Below are 9692 nucleotides of genomic sequence, written 5' to 3'. Positions count from 1 at the left end.
GTGCACTTGACCCGATCCCATCCCACTTCAACCCAAATCTCGCCACAGTCTTCATCCCAACCCTAATCCATCTCTTCAACCTATTACTAACAACTGTTGTTTTCCCCTCAAGCTTTAAAAATGCCTCAATCACACCTATCCTCAAAAAGCCCTCTCTTGACCCATCTTCTGTATCTAGCTATCGCCCTATATCCAGTGGCGTAACTACAAAGTTAGGGGCCCCGGTGCGAACTTCCAAATGGGGCCCCCCCCCCTGCAGCCCTGCCATACAACTCAATGTAACCCCCATAGAATAATGGCCACACATGATGCTCAATACTGTATAACGGCCACCACACATGATGCTGCATACTGTATAATGGCCACACATGATGCTGCATACTGTATAATGGCCACACATGATGCTCCATAGTGTATAATGGCCACACATGATGCTCCATAGTGTATAATGGCCACACATTGCTCCATACTGTATAATGGCCAGACAGTGCTCCATACTGTATAATGACCACCCACACATAGTGCTCCATAGTGTATAACGGCCACACAGTTCTCCATACTGTATAATGATCCCACATAATGCTCAATACTGTATAATGACCACAAATGATGCTCCATACTGTATAACGGCCACACATGATGCTCAATACTGTATAATGACCCCCCTCCTGTATGCATGGCTCATCTCCCTCCTATCCCATATACATAGCTCATATTACCCCTCCTGCATGCATGACTCATATCTCCCCATGTATGCATGGCTCATATTCCGCCCCTGTATGCATGGCTCATATTCCCCCCTGTATGCATGGCTCATATTCCCCCCTGTATGCATGGCTCATATTCCCCCCTGTATGCATGGCTCATATTCCCCCCCCCCTGTATGCATGGCTTATATTCCCCCCTGCATGGCTCATATTCCCCCCTGCATGGCTCATATTCCCCCCTGCATGGCTCATATTCCCCCCTGCATGGCTCATATTCCCCCCTGCATGGCTCATATTCCCCCCTGCATGGCTCATATCCCCCCCTGCATGGCTCATATCCCCCCCTGCATGGCTCATATTCCGCCCTGCATGGCTCATATCCCCCCCTGCATGGCTTATATTCCCCCCTGCATGGCTTATATTCCCCCCTGCATGGCTCATATTCCCCCCTGCATGGCTCATATTCCCCCCTGCATGGCTCATATTCCCCCCTGCATGGCTCATATTCCCCCCTGCATGGCTCATATTCCCCCCTGCATGGCTCATATCCCCCCCTGCATGGCTCATATCCCCCCCTGCATGGCTCATATCCCCCCCTGCATGGCTTATATTCCCCCCCTCATGGCTCATATTCCCCCCTGCATGGCTCATATTCCCCCCTGCATGGCTCATATTCCCCCCTGCATGGCTCATATTCCCCCCTGCATGGCTCATATCCCCCCCTGCATGGCTCATATCCCCCCCTGCATGGCTCATATTCCCCCCTGCATGGCTCATATCCCCCCCTGCATGGCTTATATTCCCCCCTGCATGGCTTATATTCCCCCCTGTATGCAGGCTTATCTCTCCGCTCCTGCTCGGCGCGCCGGCTTATGTCCTCCTTCATCCCCCGTCCCCCCGGCCCTCATACTCACCTGTCTTCCCACTGCACGGCCGTGCCGACATCCCTCGCGCTCTGTCCCGACTCCAGGCGGCGGCGCCGGCGCAGCACCTTCTTCCTGCTTGAGCGGTCATGTGACACCGTTCATTAAGATCATGAATATGCGCATATTCATGATCTTAATGAGCGGTGTCACGTGACCGCTCAAGCAGGAACGAGCTGCAGTGCAGACGCCGAGACCATCGCTGGAGCAGGGTGAGTATTCAAGGCAGCGGCAGCGGCTGGGGGGCCCTGGAGCGGGGGGAGGCACTGCCAGTCCGAGCCTGCCTGCCGGGCCCGGGCCCCTGACCTGCCGGGCCCGGTCGCACTGGCGACCGCTGCGACCGCGGTAGTTACGCCACTGCCTATATCTATTCTCCCCTATGCCTCAAAACTACTGGAACAACACAGCCATCTTGAACTGTCTTCCCATCTCTCTTCCTGCTTCCTCTTCGACCACTTACAATCTGGCTTCCGGTCACACCACTCCACTGAAACTGCCCTAACTAAGGTCACCAATAACCTATTAACCGCTAAGCGCAAGCGACACTACTCTGTCCTTCTCCTCCTAGACCTGTCCTCTGCCTTTGACACAGTGGACTATTCCCTATTACTACAGACCCTCTCATCCCTTGGCATCACAGACTTGGCCCAATCCTGGATCTCATCATACCTCACAGACCGACATTCAGCGTCTCCCACTGACACACCACCTCCTCACCTCGCCCCCTATCTGTTGGAGTCCCACAAGGTTCAATCCTAGGACCCCTGCTCTTCTCCATTTACACCTTCGGCCTGGGACAGCTCATAGAATCTCACGGCTTTCAGCATCATCTCTATGCTGACGACACACAGATCTACATTTCTAGACCAGATATCACCACCCTACTAACCACAATCCCTCCATGTCTGTCCGCTATTTCATCCTTCTTCTCCGCTAGGTTTCTAAAACTTAGCATGGACAAAACAGAATTCATCATCTTTCCCCCATCTCACGTGACCCCCCCAAAGGACCTATCCATTACAGTAAACGGCTGTCCACTCTCCCCAGCCCCACAAGCTCGCTGCCTCAGTGTAATCCTTGACACTGATCTCTCCTTCAAACCACATATCCAAGCCCTTTCCACTTCCTGCCGCCTTCAACTCAAAAATATTTCACGGATCCATACATTCCTAAACCAAGAATCTGCAAAAACCCTAGTCCATGCCCTCATCATCTCCCACTTTACTACTGCAACCTCCTGCTCTGTGGCCTTCCCTCTAACACTCATGCACCCCCAAACTATCCTAAACTCTGCTGCCCGACTAATCCACTTGTCCCCCCACTATTCCCCGGCCTCTCCCCTCTGTCAATCCCTTCACTGTCTCCCCATTGCCCAGAGGCTCCAGTACAAAACCCTAACCATGACATACAAAGCCATCCACAACCTGTCTCCTCCATACATCTGTGACCTCGTCTCCCGCTATTTACCTGCACGCAACCTCCAATCCTCACAAGATCTCCTTCTCTTCTCCCCTCTTATCTCCTCTTCCCACAATCACATACAAGATTTCTCTCGCGCATCCCCCCCTACTCTGGAACCCTCTACCACAACACATCAGACTCTTACCTACCAACGAAACCTTCAAAAATAACCAGAAGACCCACCTCTTCCAACAAGCCTACAACCTGCAGTAACCACCGATCAACCAAACCGCTGCACGACCAGCTTTACCTTCACCTACTGTATCCTAACCCATCCCTTGTAGATTGTGAGCCTTCGCAGGCAGGGTCCTCTCTCCTACTGTACCAGTCGTGACTTGTATTGTTTAAGATTATTGTACTTGTTTTTATTATGTATACCCCTCCTCACATTTAAAGCGCCATGGAATAAATGGCGCTATAATAATAAATAATAATAATGCGTCTTAGGGCTCGCTGACACGACCATAGAACACGGCCGAGTTTTATCCAATGGCCTAATGTTATACTATGGGGCAGTGCAGATCTGCGATTTTTTTCTCATTCTGATTCAGTCATGCCGTTCTGTCTGATTCTGGTTTTCGGCATTACAGTGCATATGTTTGCTTTAACCCTTTACTCTTTTCCCCCTAATTTGAGCTGGGATACTGTTGGCTGTTACTTGGATGGAGCCTTCTCAGTTCCCTGCTCTGCTGCGCAGTCGTACATGGGCATTTAGGTATTTGCCCTGCTGCATACCTTCCTCATGTGCGGTCCCTGGTTTCTGCTGTGAAGCTGTCCACGGGTTATGAGGTCATTTGCGGCTGGTGCATGACTTTCCACGTGGCTCAGTGCATGCAGTTTCAGTCAGGTGCCCTGAGTCTCAGATCCTGCACTGATGGTGCTGTAATGGTTTCTGTGTGTGCTTAGGGCGTGCGCGGCCACACCTCCCCTGCTTTTATCAGGGTTAGGGTGTGTACTTCAAATGCTGTCACCAGCCAATTGCTGATGGGCAGCTCATATATAAAGCTCCCCTGCCCTATGGGCGGGGCCTGAGCTACACTCACAAAGCTCTTGAACTTTGCTATGTGTGAATGTGTTCCTGCACTTCTCCCATCTATGTTTTGGTACCAAAACCCTTGCCTTGAATCCTGTTTTGTCCTGTTCTGGCGCCTGTCCTGGAGGTGGTATATCCAGGCCCGAATCCTTGATCCTGTACCTGAACCTGTCTGAACTGTGTCTGCTGTGATTATGTTCCTGGAATCCCTCTGCATCTGGAGCCTCACTCCCAGTGACTTTGAGTCTCTTGAAACCGGTGTTTCTGCTGAGCATCTACTACTCTGTGCTCTGACTGCCATGCGGTGTTAACCCCGTCTGGCTCATGTCCAGTATGGTGGTGCTTGCACTATCACGCTTGAGTTCCTTCCTAGGTCCGATACCCGGTGCCTGACGACCGCAGTCTGGAACCTGATGACCGCTGTCTGGAGCTTGGAGCCTGATGACTCTGGAGGTGCCTGTAGGTCGTGTCGGATGTCCGGAACCGAACGACTCCTGTCTGATGTCTGCCGGTGACCCTGGGTCCAGATGTCCTGATGTCCTGTCTGTATCCTGATGTCCTGCCTGTGTCTTGATGACCTCATGGACCCTGATGTCCTGAGATCCTGTCTGTTCCCTGGTGTCCTGATGTCCTGAGGTCTTTCCTGAGTCCAGATGTCCTGCCTGTACCCTGATATCCTCATGAAGCGCCCCAGAGATCTGGTTATTGCAGTATGACACTCTGCCATTAAGGGGAGTGATGGTACGTCTGATGGCACTGAAGGAATTCTCCTGACCAGGTATCACCAGCACACATTACACTTCACACTCCGGCCACTAGGGGGAGCTAAAGGCTTTATTTATTGGACCCTCCTCACACTGGTAAAACTAGGGGTTGGATAGAAAGTTAGTCAGAAGCTGACTGGGTTGGATTCAGGCAACATCCCGTGGCAGGGGGTGTTGCAGGGAGAAGACACAGGGGGGTGTTGTGAATTCTGTTGTCGAACTCCCTCCTGTGGTCGCGAATGGTACTTCGGCGAGTTCTGTCCATGGACTCTGTTGTGAATTCTGTGGCTGAATTCACTCCTGTGGTCACAAGTGGTACTGCAGCTTCTGAGCTTCCTCCCTCAGGTGTTCTGGTGAGCTCGTTAACTGCTTCATTACTTAACTCCGCCTGATGCTGCTATCCTTGCTCCTTGTCAATGTTTCAGTGTTGGATCTGAGCTTCTCCTGATTGTTCCTGTGACCTGCTGCTCTGTATAGCTAAGTGCTTTTTGCTTTTTTGTTGCTTTTTTTCTGTCCAGCTTGTCTTTTGTTTTGCTGGAAGCTCTGAGACGCAAAGGGTGTACCGCCGTGCCGTTAGTTCGGCACGGTGGTTTTTTTTTGCCCCCTTTGCGTGGTTTTGCTTTAGGGTTTTTTGTAGACGGCAAAGTTCACTTTACTGTCCTCGCTCTGTCCTAGAATATCGGGCCCCACTTTGCTGAATCTATTTCATCCCTACGTTTTGTCTTTTCATCTTACTCACAGTCATTATATGTGGGGGGCTGCCTTTTCCTTTGGGGAATTTCTCTGGGGCAAGTCAGGCCTATTTTTCTATCTTCAGGCTAGCTAGTTTCTTAGGCTGTGCCGAGTTGCCTAGGTAGTTGTTAGGCGCAATCCACAGCCGCTTTTAGTTGTGTTTAGGATAGGATCAGGTGTGCAGTCTACAGAGTTTCCACGTCTCAGAGCTCGTTCTTGTATTTTTGGGTATTTGTCAGATCACTGTGTGCGCTCTGATCGCTAAGCACACTGTGTTTCTGGATTGCCTTCATAACACCTGTCATTAGCAAACATAACAGTACAAGGAGCCAAACTAATGATTCTCAATAGAGGGAAAGAAAAAGTTCTGACATCATTTTTTTTTTTTTTTTTCTGCTCTGTGTTCACTTTTTTTTTTTCCCCTAGACATTTGGGTGATTCTGGACACAGGTGTGGACATGGATATTCAGGGTCTGTGCTCTTCAATGGATAATCTCGTTATAAATGTACAAAAAATTCAAGATACTATTGATCAGAAATCTATGTTAGAACCAAGAATTCCTATTCCTGATTTGTTTTTTGGAGATAGAACTAAGTTTCTAAGTTTCAAAAATAATTGTAAGCTATTTCTGGCCTTGAAACCTCATTCTTCTGGTAATCCTATTCAACAGGTTTTGATTATTATTTCTTTTTTGCGCGGCGACCCTCAAGACTGGGCATTTTCTCTTGCGCCAGGAGACCCTGCATTGAGTAGTGTCGATGCGTTTTTCCTGGCGCTCGGATTGCTGTACGATGAGCCTAATTCAGTGGATCAGGCTGAGAAAAATTTGCTGGCTTTGTGCCAGGGTCAGGATGATATAGAAGTATATTGTCAGAAATTTAGGAAATGGTCAGTACTCACTCAGTGGAATGAATCTGCGCTGGCAGCTTTGTTCAGAAAGGGTCTCTCTGAGGCTCTTAAGGATGTCATGGTGGGATTTCCTATGCCTGCTGGTTTGAATGAGTCTTTGTCTTTGGCCATTCAGATCAGTCGACGCTTGCGCGAGCGTAAATCTGTGCACCATTTGGCGGTACTGCCTGAGGTTAAACCTGAGCCTATGCAGTGCGATAGGACTATGACTAGAGTTGAACGGCAGGAATACAGACGTCTGAATGGTCTGTGTTTCTACTGTGGTGATTCCACTCATGCTATTTCTGATTGTCCTAAGCGCACTAAGCGGTCCGCTAGGTCTGCCGTCATTGGTACTGTACAGTCCAAATTCCTTCTGTCCATTACCTTGATATGCTCTTTGTCGTCGTTTTCTGTCATGGCGTTTGTGGATTCGGGCGCTGCCCTGAATCTGATGGATTTGGATTATGCTAAACGTTGTGGGTTTTTCTTGGAGCCTTTGCGGTGTCCTATTCCATTGAGAGGAATTGATGCTACACCTTTGGCCAAGAATAAACCTCAATACTGGGCCCAGCTGACCATGTGCATGGCTCCTGCACATCAGGAAGTTATTCGCTTTCTGGTGTTGCATAATCTGCATGATGTGGTCGTGTTGGGGTTGCCATGGCTACAAACCCATAATCCAGTATTGGATTGGAATTCCATGTCGGTATCCAGCTGGGGTTGTCAGGGGGTACATGGTGATGTTCCATTTTTGTCGATTTCGTCATCCACCCCTTCTGAGGTCCCAGAGTTCTTGTCTGATTATCAGGATGTATTTGAAGAGCCCAAGTCCGATGCTCTACCTCCGCATAGGGATTGTGATTGTGCTATCAATTTGATTCCTGGTAGTAAATTCCCTAAAGGTCGATTATTTAATTTATCCGTGCCCGAACACGCCGCTATGCGCAGTTATGTGAAGGAATCCCTGGAGAAGGGACATATTCGCCCATCGTCATCACCACTGGGAGCAGGGTTCTTCTTTGTAGCCAAGAAGGATGGTTCGCTGAGACCGTGTATTGATTACCGCCTTCTTAATAAGATCACTGTTAAATTTCAGTATCCCTTGCCATTGTTATCTGACTTGTTTGCTCGGATTAAGGGGGCTAGTTGGTTCACTAAGATAGATCTTCGTGGTGCGTATAATCTGGTGAGAATCAGGCAAGGAGATGAATGGAAAACTGCATTCAATACGCCCGAGGGTCATTTTGAGTATCTAGTGATGCCGTTCGGACTTGCCAATGCTCCATCTGTGTTTCAGTCTTTTATGCATGACATCTTCCGTGAGTATCTGGATAAATTCCTGATTGTTTACTTGGATGACATTTTGATCTTCTCAGATGATTGGGAGTCTCATGTGAAGCAGGTCAGAATGGTTTTTCAGGTCCTGCGTGCTAACTCTTTGTTTGTGAAGGGATCAAAGTGTCTCTTCGGTGTGCAGAAAGTTTCATTTTTGGGGTTCATCTTTACCCCTTCTACTATCGAGATGGATCCAGTTAAGGTCCAAGCCATCCAGGATTGGATTCAGCCGACATCTCTGAAAAGTCTGCAAAAGTTCCTGGGCTTTGCTAATTTTTATCGTCGCTTCATCTGTAATTTTTCTAGCATTGCCAAACCATTGACCGATTTGACCAAGAAGGGTGCTGATTTGGTTAATTGGTCTTCTGCTGCTGTGGAAGCTTTTCAGGAGTTGAAGCGTCGTTTTTGTTCTGCCCCTGTGTTGTGTCAGCCAGATGTTTCTCTTCCGTTCCAGGTCGAGGTTGATGCTTCTGAGATTGGAGCAGGGGCGGTTTTGTCACAGAGAGGTTCTGATTGCTAAGTGATGAAACCATGTGCTTTCTTTTCCAGGAAGTTTTCGCCCGCTGAGCGTAATTATGATGTGGGCAATCGAGAGTTGCTGGCCATGAAGTGGGCATTCGAGGAGTGGCGTCATTGGCTTGAAGGAGGTAAGCATCGCGTGGTGGTATTGACTGATCATAAGAACTTGACTTATCTCGAGTCTGCCAAGCGCTTGAATCCTAGACAGGCCCGTTGGTCGTTATTTTTTGCCCGCTTCGACTTTGTGATTTCGTACCTTCCGGGCTCTAAAAATGTGAAGGCGGATGCTCTGTCTAGGAGTTTTGTGCCCGACTCTCCGGGTTTATCTGAGCCAGCGGGTATCCTCAAGGAAGGAGTCATTGTGTCTGCCATCTCCCCTGATTTGCGGCGGGTGCTGCAAAAATTTCAGGCGAATAAACCTGATCGTTGTCCAGCAGAGAAACTGTTCGTCCCTGATAGGTGGACTAATAAACTTATCTCTGAACTTCATTGTTCGGTGTTGGCTGGTCATCCTGTAATCTTTGGTACCAGAGAGTTAGTGGCTAGATCCTTCTGGTGGCCATCTCTGTCACGGGATGTACGTACTTTTGTGCAGTCCTGTGGGATTTGTGCTAGGGCTAAGCCCTGCTGTTCTCGTGCCAGTGGGTTGCTTTTGCCCTTGCCGGTCCCAAAGAGGCCTTGGACACATATTTCGATGGATTTCATTTCTGACCTTCCCGTTTCTCAAAAGATGTCAGTCATTTGGGTGGTCTGTGATCGCTTTTCTAAAATGGTCCATCTGGTGCCCTTGGCTAAATTTCCTTCCTCCTCTGATTTGGTACCTTTGTTCTTTCAGCATGTGGTTCGGTTGCATGGCATTCCTGAGAATATTGTTTCTGACAGAGGTTCCCAGTTTGTTTCAAGGTTTTGGCGAGCCTTTTGTGGTAGGATGGGCATTGACCTATCCTTTTCCTCGGCTTTCCATCCTCAGACTAATGGCCAGACCGAACGAACCAATCAGACCTTGGAAACATATCTGAGATGTTTTGTTTCTGCAGACCAGGATGATTGGGTGTCCTTTTTGCCGTTGGCTGAGTTCGCCCTTAATAATCGGGCCAGCTCGGCTACCTTGGTTTCTCCATTTTTTTGCAATTCTGGGTTCCATCCTCGTTTCTCTTCAGGACAGGTTGAGTCTTCGGACTGTCCTGGTGTGGATTCTGTGGTGGATAGGTTGCAGCAGATCTGGACTCAGGTAGTGGACAATTTGATCTTGTCCCAGGAGAAAGCTCAACTTTTCGCTAATCGCAGACGCCGTGTGGGTCCCCGACTTCGTGTTGGGGATCTGGT

The sequence above is a fragment of the Ranitomeya imitator genome, chromosome 1, assembly GCF_032444005.1.
Source record: "Ranitomeya imitator isolate aRanImi1 chromosome 1, aRanImi1.pri, whole genome shotgun sequence".
Lineage (NCBI taxonomy): Eukaryota > Metazoa > Chordata > Amphibia > Anura > Dendrobatidae > Ranitomeya > Ranitomeya imitator.
This window is presented reverse-complemented; position numbering follows the sequence as displayed.